Source organism: Rhopilema esculentum, chromosome 20 (genome assembly GCF_057945365.1).
Source record: "Rhopilema esculentum isolate cy_ngs chromosome 20, ASM5794536v1, whole genome shotgun sequence".
Lineage (NCBI taxonomy): Eukaryota > Metazoa > Cnidaria > Scyphozoa > Rhizostomeae > Rhizostomatidae > Rhopilema > Rhopilema esculentum.
The window spans coordinates 5,261,281-5,286,494 of NC_142834.1; the positions used below are offsets into that span (position 1 = coordinate 5,261,281).

A 25,214-nucleotide genomic window follows, 5' to 3' on the forward strand; every position below is an offset into this window, starting at 1 on the left:
TTCACATAAAATTTTTACAAAACATACACAAATTTACCAGACGATATCAAAGAGAGCATGGGAATACATAGCAACCCTGTGGCAATTTTACATTTAAAGATGCAAAATGAACGAAAGGAGTAAATAGAAACTTGTTTTAGAAAGAGGAAAGGAGAGAGGAAATTTGTTGTTTGTATCACCAATTTAATGAATAGCAGTTTGGTAAATAACGTCAGCAATTTGATGAATAGCAATTGGCCTATAATTAACTTAGATAATTATATGAGTATATATGAATATTTGATGTGATTTAAACAAATGAAAAGGTAATTTCTTAGTTATCCTAATCTAATCAGTGCTTACGTGTGACGTTGTGATTTAAATTCTATGTACGTTTAAAGGCGTACTATTGTCGATAATATTTGACAATTTCCAGCGAAGTTGCTTGTTTTTCGGAGGTTTTGCCCCTTTCAAAAGTTTTACGGATTTGCAGTATTCTTCACGTGTTGTTTTATAAAAAGGACCTGGTCTAATTCATGTTTATCTATGTGAGGCTCGATTTTTCTGGAAAGCAGCATTTATCAACAATTTTGGGACGTGGAATTTTCGCAAAAGTAAAGGGAACGGCGGAATTGCGATTAAAAATTGCGCGAAATGGCGGATTTCACCCCCCCCCTCCCTAAATGACTCCCAACAATAGTAGAAATATCAAAAAGCGTACCCTTAATTTGTTGTCGTTACATTTCTATCCTCTATAACTTGGCTTTTCTCAAAGAACAGCGTTTCTACACAACCACTGATCTTAGCATGGGCTCCGAGACGTGTTGGAAAGTGGCGGTGAGGGGTAGGTTTGGTCAAAGGAAAATTTAACACTCATAACAAAATAATTTGAAAAAAGCTCTATTGTTTTTCAATAATGTGGGGGCCCTTAGTAGAATAGTAGAATAGTTAGATGGTTCAGCCAAATTGAAGGTTGACACATAAAGAACATGCATTTTGCCAGGGACACCTGCACAAGATTAGGGCAGGAGGGGCAGTGTTGGTGCCGAGGGCAAATCGTTGAATTTTTCTATTAACAGAATCCAGCATTCCTAGGTGGGAGGGGGGCGAGGCTGGGGTAACATAATAAAATATTAACTTGAATATGTGCCACCCATACAGCTGGGATTTTTACCATCAAAGATTCTAAACATAAAGAAAATTTTGACGAAATTATCCATGAATGAAAATGATCATTAAATGGCCTTGTCACTCACTATTCACAATATTTGGTTTTATAAAAATCATGGCTGTTATAAATGGGCTGGTTGTAAAATTTTGATTGTCCGCTAAGTTTTTATACCGATTTATCCTCCTTAGGTTCCTGGAGTACTTCTGAGGGAACACATCTTTTGTTTATCATTTATTGTCTTTGCCGCTCTCCCTCTTGTGGCCGACCTTGTCACAGACACTCTTTTCATTCTCTGCATTTTTGTGCTGGTGTTATCATCTTTCTTGTATTTTCTAATAGATATCAACATAACGAGAGTAGTCAAAGTGGTCAACATATTTCAGGGCACTTCTTGCCCCCTCTGCCCCTCTTCAAAGAGGGCAGGAGGGGCAGCTGCCCCTCTAGCCCCTCTTGTGTAGGCGCCCCTGCATTTTGCCAAGCATAGATCAAGATATCTTTTTCTTTCAAATGACTTGTTTTAAAGTCACAGCCAAAGGCTTTTCACGTAAAAAATTTCACAACTCTTTTCACAACTTTTTTTTTGTTTTATGCCGAGTGAAGTATAGATTTTTAAGATTTCTTGTAAATTGATAAAATCCTGTGTTACATACAGTAGAGACCCGCATAAAAGAACGTGTTTTTATAAGAATATTGAGGCTATTGAGGCTGAAATTTAACCTTTAAAACCCTATAATCAAGAACCCCAAAGTGGCTGAAATTTGGAAAGGCTCTTACATACATATATATATATTATATGTATAAGGGTTTTTATAGTAAATCAGGTTATGGTATGTTGTATTCTAATTGGACAATCTAACAACACAAATTCATTTGATTGGTTGAAATTTAACTTTAAAAAAGCTGGTTTAAGTGTGTCCTTTTTTGAGAATTCTTGCGGTGGAAAACATTGTGAATATGTGCAAGGCCTGTACGTATATAAGAGCCTTGTTAAGAACCTTTTAGACTGGAATTTAGAATAGCAGCCTGGTTATTAAGAACCTATTCAGGCTGCCAGAAAAAAACCTAGGTTCTTTTATGCGGGTTTCTGCTGTATTAAATCACAATTACAATAATTGCCCTTGCTGTTAAGGCATGTCTTACGATTCGTATTTTCCTTCATAAAGTCTCAGAAAATTAGGGATGCCAAAGCTGAAATACAAGCCTTTATTCTTGAAATATTGATGCATTCTTGTAGGTTTATAGCAGTATCAATTGAAGAAAGTTTAGTTTATTTTCGAGGATGAAGTCAAAAGTCATCCCAAAAATGTCACGGCCTTTTTTGACACCCGTCAATCTACATTATGCACACATGTTCGCAATGTAATTACTTTGACCATGATATCAATCAGGTTTCTGGAAAGAAGGGTCCCAAGTTTGTGTGGCCAATAGCACCTGGACTATATTTCACAAAGGTGAATCACAAGAAAGTCAGTGGTCTGTCAATCCTGTCGCAACAGCTCGTTTTTGACAATTGTCAATAATCCGACTATCATGTGGAAATCTGTCCATGCCCCTGATATGTCCAAGTGAATTCAATTATTTTTGGCAAGCTAATTCGCTACATCCTACTCATAGCTTATTCATTTTCTTGCGGTTCACCCGGTGTTCCTTCTAATACTTTGTTAATAGTTTCATATGATCGATACATCCAGGTTTGTCGTTGATCTATTGCCTTTCCCAAAAACAGTTTGTAAAGAGCTCTGAACCTTTCCTGACCCCAACTGCAAATATTGTGTAAATAAGAGCCATAGCAACTCCCGCTCGAAGAATGTCAAACCTTGGTTGAGAATTTGAGGAATTCTCTACCACTTGTTTCTCGCTTAAATCATGCTCATGTTATATTTAATAAAAGTACCTTTTTCAGTACCCTCTTTGTGAAAGCTATGGAATTTAGAAAGTGAGGATTCGTTATTTGTTTTTGTTTTTGTATCAGTACCCCAAATCGTTGTTTTGTTTTATGAAAGAATCCAACGTAAAAAAACGACTGCATCATTATTTACCGACAGCACAACAATTTAAAAACTATTTTTAACAATCTTATTCATATTTTTATCATTTATCATTATCATTTTTTTCAATATACTCGGTCCAAACGAGTCCAAACAGCATTTTAGACCATTACACTCATTTTTTTTATAAGAAACTGGCTATAAGAAACGAGTACTGGACAGTCAGAAAAAATTAAGAAACTTCAGTACTCGAAGCAAAAAAATGAAGAAACTAGTAAATCGTGATAAAATTGAGAACAACGAAATTTTGTAAAATCCAAGAACAGAATTGCCCTGTTGGCCTAGAACTTAAGATAAAAGGGATAAAAATATACTTCCCACATCTAAATACAGCATCGGAACGGAAGTGAATCTCTTGACGTGATAGAAAAGGTCACGAACATTTCATAACATCATTCATGACATCATACTTAAGAAACTCTTAAGAAACAATGAGTATTGAAATTTGCAGAACATTAAGAAACTGGAGTACTCAACATCGACCTTTGTTTCTTATAAAAAATAATGAGTTTAGTGTTTTTGCGATATATTCACGAATAAGCAGACCTTTAATACCCCCCAGAAGCTCTAAAAGCGCGTTTCCTTTCCAATAGAGTTTTAAACTTTAAACGTCATAAAAACTGTGTTTGCTCTTATCGTATTCCTGGGAAGAAAATCATTAAATACATTTGAGAATGTAAAGTCAATTAAATCTGTTTGCACATTGATTGAGATACAGCAACTTGAAACAAATCTAAGTTTCGCTGATGCTTTTGTTTTGACCTGATTTATAAAATTTTAAAACAAGAACAAATTACATGGTGAATACAAATTACATATCTCAGCCAATTGTAACACATTAAACTGATTTTGCACATTCAATGTTTTTTTTGTAATTTTCTAATAAATATATAATACAAAAAAATAATAATTAATAATAGCAAAAATACATTTTATGACATCATCAATTTGGAACTGGTAACCCATAAAACCTAGTTTACGATCTGTATTAAATTTCATATATGCCTATTGCATCTAATCTATATCATTGATATGTCAACTAAGGCTTCAGAGGAAGAATAGTTACGAGGTTCATTGAAAAGCTAGCAGGTAAATGAAGGATGGAAAATGGGAGCATACCCGAACGTTTTTTGCTCAAAAAAGGTCACTGATTTGCAAGATTAAAGTGCCACACTCTTCATTACAGACTACTTCCCATTATTAAATGATTGACATAAAACCACCCTTACCCACCCCCCCCCCCCCCCAATGAGATATTTGTCATTTGTTTTCAAAATAGGGCATTTCATGGAGAATTTTTCACTTCGTTCAACTTTTCTGCAATCTCTTTAGCTCAAAATTTGCAAAGTAGAATAAGTAACCAAAGTCACGTGACAAGTTAACAGACCTGAGAAGTAGATACTTTTATGCACTAGATTGTCCATTAACCTTCAAAGCAAGAACGTCGAGGCTCAGAAAGATAAAATGGTTAGAAACTACTCGAATAACTCCAGGCTGGAAGCAAAGATCTAAAATGTTATTCCTGAAAAAGATGGTTTTTTATAAGATCGATGCTGATCGTGCACCAAGCGTCACGTGTATCAGCTTAATGCTCATGCATCATGTTTGAAGATAGCGGGGATATTTAAAAGTATTAAATGTGATGGAGGCGAATTTTGCTGCGAATTTTGTTCTCCAATATGCGTTGGATAAAGAGATCTCCTTGCTGAAAGGCTAGTATTAGGAAGATGTGCTGGTAATGCCGTCTAGAACATAAACAGATTTCATAGTTCAAAAGTTTTATAGTTTTGGGAATTCTGAATCATTTCCTGTTCTTTAAAACTCATTTTTCTTTGTTCTTCTCCTTAATATGGCGGCGCCAAGGGGGTAAGGGGGGAGGTAATTACCTCCTACTTTTGTCAAAACATGGTCCACATATTTCTTTTAAAAACGGATTATAAAGCGCTAGGTAAGCGTAGATCATATTTCCTGAGGGAAGTTGACCTGGTACAAAGCGCAAAAACGAGGCAAAAATGGGCGTAGTCTCACAGGCTCCGCCCATTACTCTCCCACTCTGCAGTAGCTGGCGCCGCCACTGATAACAAAACTGTTTTAAGGCATATTTTCATCACAAATGGATGTAGATTAGCATGTCTAGAATGATACCATCAACTGGCAGCTACTTCTGAGTGGAAAATTGTACCCTTACTTTTTGGGTCTATTGGATATCTCTCAACCCCAAGGTATCCTTGTTTCTTTCCTGGGGTGCCATCAATGTTGCTTTCAGAAAAGGAGAGTAAATATGGCTAACATAAAGGACCTCGTAAATCTTTTGCTCTTGATAAACTCATCACAATACTCTAACTTCTAAATTTCCTGCCATATTTATAATTCATCTTTTATGTATCATTATTTAAATTTGAAGGTGATTGACAGGGACAATTCTCTATGAGTAACTGGCCTAAGCTAAACTGAGCTAACTTTTTCGGTAGCCATGCTGTCCAACAAGGAATTATACCGTATGTGTTTGGCTTTATCACTTGATCTCTTTTGGTTTTGATTTCTTTTTCTCAGTTTTTCAATAATTTAAGAAATGTTATCAAACCATAGTCGGCGGTCTTTAAATAAACCAAGGAAAAGTATGATTATCGGTGCCTCCTCTATTTCACACTCAATTTATCATGTGCTGGCCTGTGTGGCTGAATTCGAAAATGCGGTCACTTTATCTGTCAGGGGCGGAGAAAGTTGAACGCATTTAACAAGCGAATTATTCATGCGGTATTGAGCATTGAGAATTTTCAGCCCGCGAATGTTCTGCACATCTGAATTTATCTGAATGGGCCAACCTGTGCTTTTGTTCCTTTTTGTACCATATCGTTATATGCAAACCGCGTAAGCAAAAAGTAAAAACTAGTTTAAACTACGAACAGGTATTCACACACGAGTGTCATGTCATTCACACAATAAGGATTCTACGATGGAGTGAATGTTTCAAATTTGCACTTATCGTAGCTATTGCATATTGTATTTGATAAATCGAAAGAAATTGAAGAAAAGACCAAACTGAAAATAATTTTTTTAATTTTAAGGTATTATAACTGTAATAAAGCTTTTAGGTATTTCTTTGCTCCAGTAACCTGACGAACGAATCTATGGTGTGCAACTGGGGGAGTAGATTATTTCTCGATAAGCAAGAAAATGGGTTGGTTCTGTCCTTCTCCAGAGTAGAATACTCCGTCCCAAAAAATGTTATGTTCACAGATATGAACTACAGTTCTGCAGGTACCCTGACTGATATTTTGTAGAAAACATTCATCTAAGTTTCTAAATCATTCTTAAAATTTGTAACGTGATTCCAAATGTGTACAGAAGAAGACGTATCTGCACATCAAAACTGCAATATTCTTATTTTAAGAAACCTCGCAAGAGCTAACGAGCCTCCAGAATACCAAGACACTATGCCCTTCTGAAAAGGGTTGGTTGGAGTTATCTATACCGATCGCAGAATGGAACCGGCCCAGAATCTTAGGGCTCAATTTTATTGTTTGCTTTGATTAGCATATAATTCTATTTTTCTTGATATTTTGTTAAACTGTCAGAATTCAAAATATGAATTGGGGAAATTTTTTTGGGGGGAACACGCTTGAGGCCAAACTCGAATGTGGGCCCGAGGATCCACAAAACTGCAGGCTGGGCTATACTATAATCGCAGCTGTATCCATGGCATGTATCGCAGTTGTATACAGTTTAAAAGCTGTATTGTTAAATTTCGCTCACCTTAAGTAAGATGTGTGTAGTAATAAACCAAGAAGATGGTAAAGGAGCAACTAGTGACCGCATGAATGCACTCATAAAATAGTCAGGACCTCCTGAAAACGAAGTTAAAAAAAGATTTAAAGCTTACTATTTTGAAGTCAGCAACAGTGACATAGTATCAAAAACAGTGTCCCTAAAGAGATTCTATTTATCACAAAATGTATGTAAGCTTTGTCATTGTGAATTTTATAATATCTAGTCAATGTCGGGATACGTGCAGTAAAACACGCAACCTGTTAAAATGTTCGTATGAATTCCTTGGAAATATCAAACTTCATGCAAACTAACTGGAACCATGGAAGAAAAATCCTTCAATGAGAGAATGTTGTTTTTTGCTACATTAACTTAAAGTCATAGAACAAAATAAATCGTTAGAAAGCATTAAAACTATAGTCTCTTTGTAGGAATGAAAAGACCACAGATACCTTTATAATATCAAGCAAGATAAAGAGTAACCCCGTGGTGAAGGGACTGAATATTATTTAGAAACCTGATAGGCAACAATGAATATAATAGTCAACCAGATTTAAATATACGCTTTTCATCTGCTACAGACCAAAAAATACTCAACTCATTGGTAAATTTTTTTATTAAAAACAAACAATGGTATTATTTTACAGGAACAATACTTCAAACATTACAAACTTGCTGCTGTAATGTTTGCCTTGTGTCCTAGGCCTTAACAGTGTCAAAAGAAAGTGACTTATTCAAGAATAAAATAAATCTATAAAATCTCATTTCACAGCAGCAATGTTTTGAACGATGATATTAAAATTTCTTTATTGAAAAATCTTCTCAAGTATTCGAAAATAATCCACTTGTGCTGAAATCTGGCGAAGTTCTAAAGTCTCATTGAAAAAACTGCCACCTATGGTTAGAAATGACTTCGGTACCTATTCCTATTTGATACTTAGCATTTAATGCTCTATCTTTTTCTCAACTGTTTAAACATATTCTCAATAAGTATACACATATTCTCCATATAAACGTATATAAATTGCGTTTCCACCATTGAATATGAGATCAAACTGACTCCTCCCCCGTCCAACAGAATTTTGAATATCCCCCCAACAGAATTTTGAATATCCCCCCAACAGAATTTTGAATATCCCCCAACAGAATCAATAGGAAATAGCCATGTTTTTGGCTAGCGCTGTTACAGGTTATCTGTTGAAGAAAGCATTTTGATCTAGGTATTGCTAAAAGTACTGTGGCCTTAAACGAGCATGTTGTCAAGAAAATGTAGCTTGGTCTGAACCAATCAATGCACGAGCAGATTAGTCTCAACCAATCAAATCACAGAACGACTTAGCTCATGTCAGCATTTCAACATCAGTATAACAGCTGCACTCTCTATGGATGGATTGCCTTTAAGAAAAAATATTTTCGACAACCCGATTTTGAGACGAATCATGTCGAATCGAGGAGATGCGGCGATGACCCACTATAATATTAACAGCTATTCAAATCAAAATCGAATTTTTCTTGCCGTTTAAGAAACCTGATTGAAATCACAGAGCATGGTTTACAGGTGGTAAAAAAATATTGTTTTTGTTTGATGGTTCTAGACGGAGAAACTTAAAGTGGACGATTTTGTATTTTATGTCTATGAATATAACAAAAGATGATTTCTTATGGTGGTGAGGCGTGATAGCATGGTGACTTGTAGCAAAGAAACGTAACTTGATTGATTTAAGCAACATTAGACTGTTGGTATTCCATTACAGAAAGCAAACATAGAAGGTGGTTTCACAAGAGGAGCTCCAATCAGGGATGGTTTCCTTTATTTCCTTCATCAAACATAGCAAACCCGAAATGCATACGCTATTCATGAGTTTGACATGGTGGCCATGTGTTTAATTTGAATCGATTAGTACCGAATATTGTCAAACTGCGTTACTCAAGCAAGAAAGAACAATCATCACGATTCGTAATTACAACCTCACACATTGTTTAGAAAATATGGCAACGCTTGCTATGAAAACCAAACAGTTAACTAGAATAAGTTATCAATATTCATCAATATGCCCTCCTTCTCTATTGTGTCGTTAATTCTAAGCAATGTCATCTTCCACAGGCCGTTCTGCCAACACGCCCACCTCAACCTTGATAATTGCGCGAATCTCTGATAACGTAGAAATTGCAAAACACGGTTATCCTGTCCCACATATTTCTCGCTTATTTTATGCATGCTGCATAGATTCCTCGCGTCATCATTAATTTCCTGCAACGATCAAGTTTTGTCTTCAAATGTCAAACCTTTCAAAATTGATCATAAGATTAGTGTCAGCCTTCTACTCATTCTTGTTTCTTCCGAATTTTCTTTATAAAAACGAATATGTGCTTGATTGTAGCCGAATTTCGGTTGTCTTTTCTAGTAGTAATAATTTTTCATAAAGTTCTTCTTGCACAGAGCATAGTTGCAACTATTTTGTAAGATCTAAATAATTTGAAGAATATCCTGCAGGGTTGTTTTATGTGTTTGAAAAAACATTTATTCGATTTCAAAGTTATTACACTTAGTTTATAGCAAAATCTTTCAATGTTTGTGACCCAAATATCGTTCAATGGAGATCGAAAAGAAAATATGACCAATTTCAAAGATTCATCTAAACAATTTTTCAAAATTTTCAGCTTGAAGAGGCAAAGTTTTAAAATTTTAGAATTAGCATGGCACCTGCTCCTTGGAACCAGATCCTCCGAAATTGCTGCTATTTTCTAGATCGCACTAGAATGTTTTTATCATATTAAGAATGGACAAAGACAACGAATGCTGACGCGATCTTGAAACCAAATGTCGCACCCTTCCCTGAATTTAGCTCCTTAGGGCACAGATAAATCTTAATAGGCAGAACGCAAAGAAGTTTGTAAACATATAAATCCGAGTGACGTTTTCAGAAGTTCTTCTCGTAAGTTAGATAACTTTCGTCAACATAAAGAGTTTTTTTTTAATTTTTTTTTGACTCCGGCAATTTGCCATAGTTTGATTGTATTTGGGTGGTTTCATATTAGAAGAATAAATTATTGTTTCTTAAATTGCTTAAGAAGTGTAGAAAATATATATAGTTCAGATAAGGTCAAATTACATAATTGTCTGGTGATCACATTATGCATTAAAGTAGCAACTTAGAACCGTCCTATTCTAAACACCGTAATTCAGATAAGAGACAAGCCTTCAAAGCTTGATATTTTACTTTTTTCTATACAATTTCAGAAGAAGTGATTCTAAATTTTCAAGGAAAATATAACTCAGGAATATTCTAGTTTGTGACTGACTCGATTAGAAAATACGCGAATGAACTGATATAATGTTCAGAATAAAAGGTGTTCAGAGACTGTTTTTATACAAAGACCAGAAAGAATCAGCTGCTGTTTACAGAATCGTTTCGCTTACAACCTACAATGCCGAATGCTTAGCGTAAATAACGATTTTAATCCAAAGTATTGATTCTTTAAAGTTATTGGCCTAGAAATTAACCTTTAGATATCCGTATAAATATCCTTTAGAAAGGTATTCAAGAGTTAACAGTTAAGATCGGCTAAGTTTCTAGGAATGCTTGATTCCTAAAGGTTTGGCAACATTGAAGGCTTATTGTTCGAATTCTCACGCGAGCGAGCTATCGTTGTTTACAATGACAAGCAGGAGGGTTTATTTGTGGATCAGAGCAGGTGCGAAGAGACCATTCAAACAGTCGATAGATAAGACATACTATGTGAATCAATATTAACAGTGGGTTGGGACTTTACTCCTTGTAACTGCAGCTGGTAGATGCAGTAATGGGGTTTGTGCTTTTCTTTTCTGGCAGTTGTTTGTTTCTCTTCAACATTTTCTGACTGGATATTCAGCGGGTTAATCCACCTGTTTTTAATGATCTGTCTAATTGATACGGTGATCAAAATAACAGAAATATGTTATGCCTTGCTTGGAAATATTCCAGGAATCAGGTGCAATGATGTTTACATTTTAAAATATCACTCAACCCTCCTTGCACTTGGACAGATACAAAGTTTTTTATTGGTCCCTATTGCTGTATAGATTTATAGGGAAGCAATGAAGCCTGTGATTCCCAGGAGGGCGTGACACTTCAAAAATTCGTTTCAGATGCGTTGCCATCATATTTTGGGCATCTGTGGGTTTGCTAGCGTAACTGGCATAACTTGTGGAAAGATTTCTTCTGGCGATGTTCTGAGGCAGTCAGAGCTTCCAGCATTTCTCGGTCCGCATATCTATCTTATATCCGTTGCAGTGAGGGCTAAATCTTTTGGGCCTCAGGGTAGAGTACTGAGAAGGGGTTAAGGACTCAGGGCTTATTGAGCATCAGGACATAATAAGACTAATTGCCTTTGTGTTGAGCTTGTTCACAGAAAGTTTTGTTTTCATGTTTTCGATCACTTATCCACTACGGGCTTCTGGAAGCGAAGCAGCAGAATAACGGTTTGTAAACAATTTTCGATTTACCAGAAGAAAACACACATGATTCACCAGAAGCGGATGTGCAGAAGGCATTGCGTTTTTGTATACGAATAATGCCTGAGTACAATTTTACGCGTGTGGTCATGTTTTTGTTTGACGTCTAGAAATAGTGACGTTTGTGGCAACTTGCCCAGGTCTCAGTGAGGGTCATTAAGGATGATTACGGAGCTGCTATTTCTGGCTAATCTAGAAATAGAGGCAAATCGATGATGTGGCAATTTAAATCGTATTTAGTCTGGCCTCTTGCCACCATGAAGTTTCGAAAGAAAGGAATAAACAATAGATTAGAGATAAATAAATATCGATTTTAGTTCTGTCAATGATCTATTACTTACGATAATAGCTAAACAATTCCATGCTAATGCCTTTTTAGGATACCATCATTATCTTTTTGTGATATGCTAAATGAAATTCATTTTATAGTTAGGTTCTCACATGTTACTAATGGGGTGTAAAACGTTTGCGACATTTCTACATTCAACTACTTCTAACAAGAGAAAGATCCCATCTTCTACTCATCAGTTAACATCAAATGCCACGACCCTTACCTGCGTCATCAAATAAAAACTTATTGCTTCCTTGCTTGCTTCTCAATTGTCCTGGATAGAATCAACATACAGCACTGTGCATATCAGTTATAAAATTGTACTGGTTATGAATTGCGTTAGCGCTCAACTTATCTCATTTAGGTGTTTCCCCTTGTCAGCTTTCTTACTTTTCTTTGCCTTCTTTGCTTTCTTTTTCTTTGTCCTTTTCTTGAATTTCGATTGTTGTGATTTCCCCCTTTGTCTATGGTCTTCAATTAGATTCTTGGCAAATTCCTCTTCTTGTGATAACTCTAGCATTTTCTTGTAGCCTTTCATGAGTCTCATCTTTTTATCCGCTCTCAATCCAGTCATGTGCAGCATGTCCGGTTACTACCACTGAATTTTTTTTCCCAGTGAGATGGAAATTTATCGCTAAAGGCTTGGCATATTTATTGTTCTCTTTATCAAAATAGATTTCTAACTTTAAGATTTCCATGCTTTCAAGGTCAAATATGTTCTTTCGGGTGCTCTCCATTTTCATCCTCCCATGTAATCAATACTGATTCATCGTAGTTTGGGTCCATGGCAAAATGGTCGTAGTAGCGGAAAATGCAGACATTAATCCATTCTGACAATTGTTCTTTCGAATCTAAATGTATGTAACTACCACTGGCATAAGTCTTGAATTCAGCCTGGTCAAGGCTTTCCATTCTTCGGCCTATTGGGTTTAACTTCTCTTGCCAGTTGTTAAGCCCTAAAAACTGTAAACCACTGTTTACCCTTGTAAGCCACTGTTAACTCCTATAAACCAATGTTAACCCCTGTAAACCACTGTTTACCACTGTAAACTAAGCTTTTCTCATCACGTGTTCATTAAGCAGAAAGAGACTGGTCAAAATATCTGCACTGGTATGCTGATGATTGACGGCCATCAGTATGACGTGCCTTTTTACTATAACTTGAGAAATGTCTCAGGATCATTCAAGATCTGTAGATAAAATGCTTTTAAGGGATTATTTCCTGAGTTAAACCTTCATTGCATAAGGAAACGTTAAAGTAAAAAGTATTGTTAGCAGCTTTCAAAATCTTCATGCTTTTTTTTAAAAAACGACGTACACATTGAAAATAAGAGACCTTTTTCTTGAAAGCGCATTGCTCTATAAATGGAAGAAATAGATCGAGACCCAAACAGTTGTCACTTCTCTACAATGAGATGTCAATACAACTTGCTAAAATTTAAATTTAAATACATCCCTCTACCCTGAGGCAATGTCTTCTTCAAGAAGTTACCCAAACTCCCGTACATTTTTACTGATTTCTTTGATGAAATCCTTGATAAATTACCTGAATGATAACTAAGTCTGCTAAATTTTTTTAAATTAATTCAAATAAAACCACACCTCCCAAAAATGATTTATCTGCTGTTTTTTACACTCCGATCTGCTCCCATCTTTACAATTACTAATTTTAAGTAAAAAAATTGTATTACAAAGATTTAAATTTATTGCTTTTTCCCGTAATTTCAGCTACAAAAAATGCATTTTCAATGCATCTTACTACGGCGCTATGCCCCTAAAAAATTCAACATTTTTTTTAATATTATTCACATTTATCAAGAGGGATGGGGAAATCTACAATCATTATCTGACAGAGAAACGAAATGCCATTGCAAGAAACATTGATAATTCAACTGTATATAATGAAGTTTATCATTTACCAGCCCGTTATGTAGTGCTGGATGTTTAATGAGCTCAGCTGTACATGGTCTGCAGAACACGACTGTTTTAAGCTCCAACATTTCCCTGATGATTGCCATGAAACTCGGAGTTTCAACATAGAACCATCTTTCCTAACAACAAGGCGTATGGTATTATATAATTGTATTTCGCTACAATCGATTTGTTCACCTTCAGAAAGCCTGGTTAGAAACGTTAAGGAGAATGAATTGTGACTCAGGAACAAGCTAGTCATATAGAGGGGTAGCTGCGTTCCGCGCGTCTCCAACCAGACATGGGTGTAGCTGATTTGAACCAAATTTACGAATACTTTAACTGCCAGTCATAACGCTGGAGTAAATTTGCTGAAATTTTGGTGAGTTTTCTTATAAACTCAAGACATACTTCAGAAAATTTGCCAACGAAAATTTTATTCAAGAATTCTCCCCAGTTTCACAATCGAAAAATCGAAATAGATCTGGATGCGATTAACCCTAACCCTAACCCTAACCCTAAATTGTCTCACAACCATATGTGTCTCATAAATACCTTTCTACAAAGCTCCTGATTTCACTCTGATGAAGCCCTGTATGCCGGGGCGAAATATTAGTATTCCTTAAATTTAATTTGTCTTACAAAATTTTATCTCGTTACATTGGATTCTCGTCGTCGTATTGCTTTGTTCCTGAATACCTTTCGTATTATAACTCATTGCGAGATCCACAGAATCCGGCGGACAGCCTAACCTGCGGTTCTTCCTTCTTACACTTTATAATGTTCACCAGCGATAAGAAGATAAGGGATTATTAACAACTCTATCGCCAGTGCTTTGAAATGTGTGGCTTCGAATGTCTTAGAACTCCACTCATATGCTTTCGCTAGTCAACGCTTTCATCATTGTATTGCAAAACATGCCCTGATGCAGTTAGGTTTTACCGGTAATATTTAGTTGGGTCCTGAAGCATTGGAAACTTCATATTAGGCTCAGGTATTCATGGTTTTAAGATTAATTTTCCGGTTCGAAAATTTTATGTAAATTAATATAAGTATCACCTTATATTAATAAGCCAACATGAAAACGTAAAAGTTTTTGGATGTCAAACTTATGAATAGAATTTATAGATTGATTTCTGTTTAAAGTGACATTCGGTCTTGACCGCTGATTTTTTGTATCATTATCTGTTGAATATTTGTCACTTCCTTAGACAGTTAATTCAAAGCTAAACAAATTTCTTGTTCAGACCTTTTTAATTCAAAATTAACATAGAGAGGTTTATTGCATGTTTCTGAATCACCTGACTTCAACTATTTTGGCTCAAAAATACAGATTTTATCAATATTTCATTCTTTAGCATGTTTTTGTAAAGTAATATGATTCACAACAACAAAATTTGGAAATAGTGACTTGACTTTTTTATTGAAAAACGTCAATTTTTAGAGGGATACGTGTTTTCTACAAGGCAAGTAATCTTAATTGCGTGAGAATGACAAGGATAGATATTTGCTGCGTGAATATCTACTGCTTATTTATGCTAGAAGAAAGGTCGACACCTTTTTTAGCGTTATTCTGGGCAAAGATTCACTGGTTATGTAAAGCACAGCATTTTAATGCATCCTTTTTTAATATTTAATGCCACGAGAGATCCAAGGAAAGAATAAGGAGCATATTTTGATGTCATGGAGCATATCGGCAGCTCAGTGAGATATCATAGAGCATACGAGAGCTTAAAGCGACGCCATTATGGGGCGTATCATGAGAATCAGCATTACGAGGCATAGATTTACTGTGTCAGTACAACATATTCTGCTAATTAGCAGTCTTCACTGTTTATAAACAATAACAGGTACCCTAACAAACATCACTGCCTGTTGTCCTACCAGCAATTAACTGTCTTGTAAGATAGATCTTTATCTTTACTAGCAAAGAAACTTAATGACAACGTTATTGCAAGTTTGTGCTTTGCTTCCATGGTTATCTTGGATTTTGAATGTCACAGGTGTTTTCAAATAGCTATAAGTGCCTTGACTCATTAATATGCGAGCACAATCTTTAGGAGTAAACCCGCATCGGCTTATTAGTAAACTATTGGAAGTGTTATGATGAACGCCTTCAAAACTAAGAGTTCTAACTGCTGCTAGAGTAGTCATTCCTGAACTAGATAGGCATCAGCAAGGCACAAGGAGAATTTAATAGGGGCGGGGGGCTTGTTGGCAAAAAAGGCTACCCCTTTTGTGAAAATAGGTACTTACATGGGCTTGTGAAAAATGGGGGCACATCCTACGCCGAAAAATTCCGATTCCTTTTACCATACAGCAAGACAATGGCTAACCGATCTCTTACAATCCAAATTCATTGCTGCAGTAAACAAATGAAAATTACTGGTATATCGGTCTGTCATAAAGTGCTTGCATTGGTGGAAGAAGCAGAATAGTTTTAAGTTGCAACTAACTATACATCATCATCATCATCATCATCATCGTCATCATCATCATCATCATCATCAATATAGTCATTTCATTCAGTTAGCAGGCATAGAATTTGTGCAGTAAGATTTTTTGTATCAGCCTATATCTCTTAGAGGCTTGAATGTATCATTAACCAAATATCTAATTCGCGATGCCCTCCGTCTGTTATTTCAAATTTTTAGATTGTACAGTAGATATCCGAAGAGATTAAATCAGCTCTGGCATTCTGTGTTGCTAACCAGGAAAATCTATGTTTATCTATGACCATGACAACAAACCAAAACTCAGATTTTGGGATAGTTGGAGGGTCATGGTAGCCAACCTTCTGATAGAAGATGGTACCTGATGATGATGAACCAGGAAAAAGCAGATTTTCTTATGCTTCTCATCTCATAGGCCAACATCTAAGGCTCAGTGTTTTCTTCATGACTAAGTTTTCTTATCAAACATCAAACAAGAAGATGTCAGTGTATCTTACTGACACTACCTACAGCCAAAGTAGCATAAGGGAATTAAAGCTTCCTATATGGTCGAATAATATAGTTAGCATTATTCAAAAGTGAAATAAAGACCTTCTTCACATGCACCTGCGACCTGTGAAGGCAGTATGTTAGTAATTTCAGATTCATCGATGAATCATAATATTCTAGATTAATCCGAGGATTAATCATTCTTCTTGTTATGCTGTTAATCATATTATCTTGCTATGCTTAGTTAGTTTAGTTTTTTGGTTTTGATTAGCCTTTTGTAGCTTTTTTGTAAATACCAACTTGATGTAAAGGAATAAAAAATGTAAATGACCACTCTCAAACAGTGAACGAACTTTTTAAATCTACCGATACATTGAGAGCTAGGAACCTTGACAGTCATGTACGCCCTCCTGTTGTAAACGAAAGATAGACACAAAAGTGGTTGACTTGTGTTTAAAGAAGGTAAATATCTGAAAGTTGATTGAAAATGGGGTCACGATATGGTGTCCGGACAAATAAAGTGAGACGCCTGTATTGCAGATTTGATAATACTGTGTGTTCTAAGAATTTATGATAGATACCACAATGAAGGTTGTAAAACTATATTGAAAAAGACATTACTGGTTGGTGACAACATCATTGTAACCTATGTTATCATCAAAACCCGTGGAAAGAACTTCAACACTCACAAAGCATCATTTCTAGATACCATTCGAAATGAGAGTTCTTATACCACACAAATTGTTAAACTTTGACACAATGCAATATTGTATTTCCATCTGGTATTTTAAGACCATTTTTATCAGTTTCAGTGTATTAGATGTTTATTATCCATAGATGTTGCTGTATGCATGTTTGCTCGTTGTTGGTAGCTTCTTGATACTTAATGGTGGGCAATTTAGCTTAATCAAGACATCTGGGTTTTTGAAGATGATATTTTTCTCTGCCAATCACACAAATAGGCAACAGGATAGTAATTAAGTCGAAAAGGAAAGTCGGTTTTCCCTAATTTTACAAAAAAGAAGTACGTTTGTAAGAAACTGGCTTCTGGTAACTGTCTCATGATCAGGAATAGCGCAGTCTATGAGAAGGTTGCCTTATTACTGATTATCATATCAGTCACTGTGGTGTGCTGCATACAAGGATTCTCTGCTCTCTTTCAAAAGGTTCATATCCAATCTGCAGTTTAGGGGGCTTAATACGTAGATCACTGACTCTTTCCATTCTAATGCCTACTTATTTGAGCTTAATGACAACCATCGTTGCTGCTCCAGCCTACCTAACGGTATTTGCAAATATAAGGGACACTCTTTAGGATTAGATTCACTGTACATTGTAGGAATGAGTCTTGGCGTTGGACCAGGAGAGAAGTTCTTGAAAAGTTATTTATTCGTTATTAGATATATTTTTTACGGGTAGCCAAACGTTGCTCTCAAATATATTTAGATGAATTACCTTACAGCTATGATGTTCCCTATCTATACAGACAAAGTCTAAAACTCAAGTTTTTTTTAAGGTTATATCGGGCGAGTTTTTGTAGCAAATTAACAACTAGAACGGAACAAAGGTTATCGAGTCTCGGTGCCAACCTTGATATGAAAGTGAGGACGAGACTGCGTTCGTCTCCCGTATGCATTGTTACGGGGTAAACAAGTGTTTTTATGTAAGCTTGTGTTAGTTTTCTGCAAATAGGTCTGAGATAACATTGGTGCTGTGTCGAGAACGCATTATTGATTTATAAGTGTATGCCACGCGATAAGGCAACTCCGTTTAACGACTAGACGTCCTTTTTAAATAAATAATTGACCTGTAGTTTATCTGAATTCAGTTATGTTATGGCACCTCCGTTTTTGCATCCAGGGCTCAACTAAGTGAAAGTGCACGGTCAGCTGGGTGCATACCAAACAAGTCAGCGAACTCTTAGCAGCTCTCGACAGAGGTGAGTTAGATTATTTTCCTTTTTCACTTTTGTGTCTTTAGAGCTTATGTTATTATCATCGACTGACTATGTAATCCTCTATTTACTAAGTTACCTGCAGCTATTTTTGAATTATCGGATAAGCTAACAAAAATGATTTTAGACATGTCTTTGGGGGCGGTTGAAAGAGTGAAAGAGTAATTTAGACTCGCTTCACTATGGTAGCTCTTCACCTCAGACAGAGAAAGTTGCAGCCATTTTTGTGGATGAATTAGGTATTCTTTACAATACAATAAGGATTAATAGGGCACACAGTCGCTAGCAGAGGGTTAACCGATACCTCATGAGGTAATCAAATGCGCTTATGGAACTGTTTGGCATCGCTAGTAGAAAGCGGAACAGGCATTAAGGCCAGCTTACTTGAGCATTCATTAACCAGGTTTAACTTTCTTTTGCTTTAACTTTCTTTTGTGAATACGTCATACAAAAACACTGTCAGTATGCTTTACTCGCGAATAAAGTTGACTGAATTCAATGCAAGAAGAGAATCCCAAACCAACTGCACGCTAAAACAAAAGTTCAGTACCCTGCCTAAAATTTTTCTCTATCGAAGCCTTTTTTCGCACTCTGTTAACTGTCTGAATTTTAGAGCAACCTTGCATTCAGCGAGACAGATAGTTTAAGTTTGTCATCCTAAAAAGACTGATTTGCTGACAGTATTTGAAATCGGTCTGGCCATGACACCAGTCCACTAAGATCCTTTTTGCCCATATTATTTAGATTTGTTGAGCTGCACAACCTTTTTGAATCCTAGCATTTTTCGATACCAGACATGCCACGAGAACGGCAACAACCATTGGTATTGAAAACAGCGTACTCATCCACCTGGTTTGCCCCTAAAACTGCAACTTTAGTTATTCACGATGAATGTTTATTACAATATAATTTCTTCGCTATTACATCAGTCCCTTATTTGTGTCTGTACCTATTTCGGAGACGATTTCAACAAATATTCCAATCGAAACGTTCGCAAACTTTTCATTCAAATTTTTAAATACACTGCAATGTGTCAGTGGTATTTCTGTCAGTGTCAGTGGTATTTGACTTACTGATAACTGGCAACGCTCAAAAGCCCTCTTGTCTAAAGTTCTTGAAAACGTCATTATTAACATTTTTGCCTTCTTTGAAACAACAGCTGCACCAATTTTCCCATCATTACTTATAAAAGCCTTTTCCTTATCAAGTAACCTTCCTGGCACAGTTTGCCAACACGACTGTCTTCTTTGCTTATTCAAACTTGCATTTTACATCAATAATATTTTCTCACTTCACAGCACTATAATCTTATTTAGATAAATTGTGTTTATAAGCTTGCTGTCAAGTCATACGTTGCATTTTAATGACAAAATTCAAGAATCTAAGGGATTCCAATCAACATACCTTTTAAGAAAATTGGATCATGTATTGATATTTGCAAGGTTTTTAGGTTCAATTTAGATTGTATGCAATACATTTAGATTTCATTCAATATCATCATAAGATCAACATGACCACAAATATTAAAGAAGACGAACAGATAAAAAAATGTTCTAGACGCTGGCCAGAACAGCAGAGAGAAGTAGACAATCGCAAATTTTTAGAAACAATGGAACCTCTCTGAAGCGAACACTTGTGGCATCAAATTTACTATTCGCAATAAGAAGGTATCCGTTGGTTGGGGGTGTTTTTTTAGCAAAAAAGTGGCAGTAATGAAGGAGTTCTGAGACATTTTCATTTACCGCTATTTTGATGTTCGTTATACAAAGTCTATTTTTTAAGGTTTATGGTGCATGAAAGTTTTGTTAAGAGCTCGGTTTGTCACTAAACTTGGTTTGTCACTAAACTTGGTTTGTCACTAAACTTGGTTTGTCACTAAACTTGGTTTGTCACTAAACTTGGTTTGTCTCAGGATGTAGAGGTTAAGCAAACCAACAGAATTTGGAGACATACTATTTTGTCCCAGTTTAATGTCAAGGAAGTGAATGGCCAGGTTTCTCCTACATTCATCAAGGTATGGTGCTAACAAAGTCAATGTGGGGTTTGAAAACCTGTCATTTTGGGGTGTGAAAACCTGTCATTCAAGTCATTTTGTTAGTTCATCCAATAAGTTGCCAAGTGAGTCAAAGGAAAAAGGAAAACAATTCTGGAAAGGAGGGAAAAACAAAGTAGAAAGGTTATTGGATTGGACGAAACATGGAAGTTGAGTATTGCTGCCAAATGACTTCCATATGATCAAAAGTGATCTTTACTTGCAGCATGATAATGCCTTTGAGGTTGATCCTCAACGTACAACATTATGCTTATTATTACCGTCTTCTAGTGTGGGCTGTCATTATTATCCCTGCCTCTGATGATATAATTTTAAGGCCAAACAACACACCAACGACATTGATATCGTTGAAACTATAAGTATGTTCCTAATAGGCTGACTGAGTAAGCACCTCTGGCGAAATATTGATTTGAAGAGGAGAGGGAGTGGCTTAGACCTCCATCTACGCTGTCCTTATTGACACAAAATGGCTACATATTCCAATTGGTTTCAGGGCAGACTTACATCTATCAACTGACACCATAGCGATTCTTTTTGCCTTGGATTGTTATCTTTTAAGGAGTATGGCCCCTCATCTTTCTTTCAGCAATGTGAAGGTTGAGGTAAAAACATGAATTTGCCTAAAATAGTGGTATGGGAATTGACTTTGCATGTTCGGGCAAGAGTAAGCTAAGCTGGAATACGGAATGACAACAGTAGAAGCAAATACCAAGGAACATATTCCTAGAGATTCTACTAATATACCGTCGAAAAGGGGTAGACTGCCCATTTTAGTCCCAGTGCCAAAATAGAACCTCCTTATTCAACTCTACAGCGTTTTCACAAACGCTAGCCTTCTTATTTTAAACAATCCAGCTTTAGTGCTCAAATTATGTCACTTCTGCGGGGCTCCCTCATAGTTGTTGTGATTCACGCATTCGCGCACAATTTTTTTACTTTTCACGCATTCATGCATTGCAAAAATTGGATTTTCACTCTCGCGCAAACAATAAATGTAATATCAACTATTGCTCATCAGAGCCTTGTTTGAAGGACTACAACACAACTTTCAAACTTTGAATGCTAATTTGAGATTTAACTATTATTGGTTCATTACGCACCAAATTGAGACAATTTTTAAAATTATCATTCAAAGTTTCATTCACAAATTCACGGATAGTTAAAGCCGTTTCACGACATAAAGCAAGAAAAACTCATGTTCCACGCTTTACGTAGGAATCTTTATTCAAGAAATCACGCATAAAAAATCGAGATAATACGCACGAATTTTACGATTTCACGCACGAAAATATGGCCAATAACGCATCACGCAAAAATATGGGGGGGGGCCTTCTGCGTGTTCTATCGCTCTATTCCTTGCATTTTTAAGTATATTTCAAAATTTTTGTCATCATTTTGGTTAATCAAGTATGTTACCTTAGGGTAGTTTGTCCCTAAAATACACAAAATATTCCCGTATTCAGGTATTGAATTTTTCTTCTATAACCATTTCTCGTGTAGATGGAAAGAACAAAAAATGATAACATAAACTAAATAGTCGAAATGTATCTCAACAGAAAATCTAGGCCCTTTCCCTTCCTTTTATCAATTGTTCCCATAGCCAGAACCCGGTGGTGGTTTGTTTCTCACCAATTCCTTTCGCACGCACCTTCGACCGGCAGATTTTCAGCATACTTTTTTACGAATTAAAACAGGGTATTTGGAATGGTTCGCGTTTGTGCCGAGTGGTGGATATTTGTTTTCTACCATGCTTGGTCAATTCAATGAGCGTGTTAAATTGTACACAAAATGAGGGGATGGTACGATTTGTTTGTATATTACACAGACAGGGATTCCTTTTTGTAAGCAAGCCATCTCGCAGCAACGGTTGATACTGTTTGCTTTTAGTTGAGCAATGTGCGTGATCGGTCAGTCGATTTGTGCATGGCGTGATGTTCAGCTGTCTCGCCTGTTATTCAAGCTAACTTCTACATATGACTCTTTATTAATTCAACCTCTATAATGAAAAGGTTGTATCAATAGTTGAAAGTTGGGCCTAGCTGTTTTAAACTTAAACTGCATGGCCGTCTTCACTCATGATTGTTTCCTAGAAGTTTTGTAAATGGCAAATTTAATTTGCAGATGCTTTTGACTCTTCCTACACTATGCATATTAAAGAAATTCAACGAAAAAAGCACGTGTGCATGCAATTAAACTTCTCCGCCTTGTTTAGGTTGCTGCCAGAGATGTAGAGTAACTTCCAGGAGGGGAGGGGGGGGGGGGGTTGGGTGGGAGGTATGCCCTCTTTCTAAATGCCAAAAGTAGCCCTTTACACCTTTCTTCTAGTGCCCTTGTTCCTTACCTAGCAACACACCCATACTTTCTTCCTAAAATCCAGACATTTGAAGCAATGTATACATACTTTATCTTTAAATTCTTGCAATCGTCGTAGGGATCCCAAAAACCGGGTGCTAAGAGGACACTCAAAAATATACAAGGAAAATAAGTTTAAGATATTGGTTTATTTTAAGATATTGGACAACTACCATTATTTTCTTTTCACCGAAGTGTGTGGAGGTCCACATTACGGCATCGATCACTATATGACAGATCGGTAAAACAGTAATTTCAAGTATCGTAAACGATGCGCTTTTAGTCCCTGTAACTTGGAATGCACCGAGCATGGTTTTATTCACATATATTTGCTTTGTGCATTAGATACGGCCATCCGTAAGTTCATCTTATGCACCGGCTAGAAAGGCTATTTCCTTTACTTGACGGTATACTTGTGACGCAAATGAGTACTGTTCTTATAAACATTGTTTTCAAACTGAAGAGAAGCATTCTATTCTATTAACACACCAGTGTTTATTTTCAATCTATGATTTGCATTCCTAAGTCTATGTAAATTGTATCAATAAATTTTATCGGTATCCAGAATGTCAAATAGACGCTACCGTCAACGAGAACAAGTTCCAATATTTGAGTGGAGAAATAAGAAACTATGTACTTCTTCGCTTTGACTTGTGCCGCAGGATTGGCAAATAGCTGTTGTTATGTAGCAACTTATTTTTCACAAAGAATCGCCTAGAATTATCAAGAATTCATAAGCATCATAGACTGTGGATTGTACTCGTTGAAAGTACTCTTTGAAAGCTGAGATTGATTAGTTCTATAAAAAGAGACAAACAGAATGCAATGACATGGTTTATAAATGGAACAGCTTGTTGCCTCCATTGCACAAGTTGTGCAATGTCACAACCAATTGCAGTGTCAAGAAGAACATTTTTTATATCTTCTATTCAATCATTAGAGTAACCCATGATACGAAGTTTGTTTGCAATGCAGTGAATCTAGGAGAGGCATAGCCGTTTGAAAAGTCACTGCACCACTTAAAGAAGAAAGTTTCTTACTTTTGTACCAATAAGGAGCCATGATGTTGTAGCAAAGCATTGCATGGTAAGAAGGTCTATTCAGAAGGGGGCAGGGGACTAAATTTGCTTTTATAGACAAACCTTTAGATTACAAGAAATAAATTGATCCAAAGTACTCAAATAAAATAGCGCCAGCAAAATGTTTGCGCAAATTGAAGCTAGTGGGGGGAGGGGGGGGGGGGAGGGGGTGAGAGGAAACTTTCTTTACATTGCTTGCCTCTCCAGTTTAGGATTAGTGGCGCGGACCTCGAATTTTGTTGTCTGAAGAGTATCATAATGAAACATTGATAATGTCTTGGCAAAAACAAACAATTCTCTAACGATTAGAATGTTAGGAAGCTACACTAAGGGTTAATCTGCCCAGAGAGAACAGAATAGTTATAAGGTTTTTACAGATATCATGAAACTAGCAATGGTTTATTTGCAAACCAATACATGTAGATTTTTATGTTTTTCAGAGGAAGCAAACCGTTTATAAAACCTTGTTATTAGAGCTCGGATTTCTAAATCAATCTTTATGCATTGTCAGCTATGCAAAGAGACGAACTTTGTTCAGTATTTCTGGTCGGTTATTATCAGGCCTGTTACTTCTTAAGTCATTCTCTGAAAGCCCGCCAGATGTCCATGATCAACGTCACATCACAAGGAAATGAGCCCCAGTATTATTTCGAAGAAATACTTCACATTCAACGAACGGTTTATGTGATCCGTTATAATTAATTAGCTACATTGATTGGATTTGTAGTGTTGATGAGAATGACCTCTGTCCCACAACCTTGCTTGCCTTTCTCCGATCATGATCATCTGTCATTCTTAATGTCGCACCTATCAAGGCGACGTAGCCTTGAGCAGTGATCCAGCGTTCTATTCGTATCACGTATTCTTTTACAAAACACACTTTTCACGCGCATGCTTAAAAGTCATGAAACTCTGTCTACAGTTCGCCAGAGGGACTACAGCTTACTCGCAATCTGATTCGCTGCAATGTCGCCGCAAAGCCCACTGCCAGCTGCAACTTACTGTTTCAAATTCTCTTAAGCAAGCGGTAACTTATGATCAGTCAAGTTCTGTCAGGTTAGTTGTTCACTTTGCGTCTTCGATGTGGAAGATTATGATCAATAATTCATTTCAGTGAATGGCTGCCACCAT

The 25,214-nt window shown here is 36.4% G+C and overlaps 1 protein-coding gene and 1 long non-coding RNA gene across 6 annotated transcripts in view; one reads left to right on the top strand and one right to left on the bottom strand.

Annotated features, from left to right (window-relative positions):
• LOC135687058 (uncharacterized) overlaps positions 1–25,214 on the bottom strand; it is a 55,043-nt gene that overhangs the window by 26,254 nt on the left and 3,575 nt on the right. For both annotated transcript variants that reach the window (XR_010516142.2, XR_010516140.2), the window contains one exon: positions 6,955–7,046. This is a non-coding gene — a long non-coding RNA (uncharacterized LOC135687058). The remainder of the gene's footprint in view (positions 1–6,954; positions 7,047–25,214) is intronic.
• LOC135687049 (insulin gene enhancer protein ISL-1) overlaps positions 1–25,214 on the top strand; it is a 55,441-nt gene that overhangs the window by 11,742 nt on the left and 18,485 nt on the right. The window contains exon 2 of one of the 4 annotated variants that reach the window (XM_089114694.1): positions 18,506–18,584. The gene's annotated coding sequence lies outside the window, so the exon portion shown is untranslated. The other 3 variants (XM_065203493.2, XM_089114696.1, XM_089114695.1) reach the window with 3 other exon arrangements.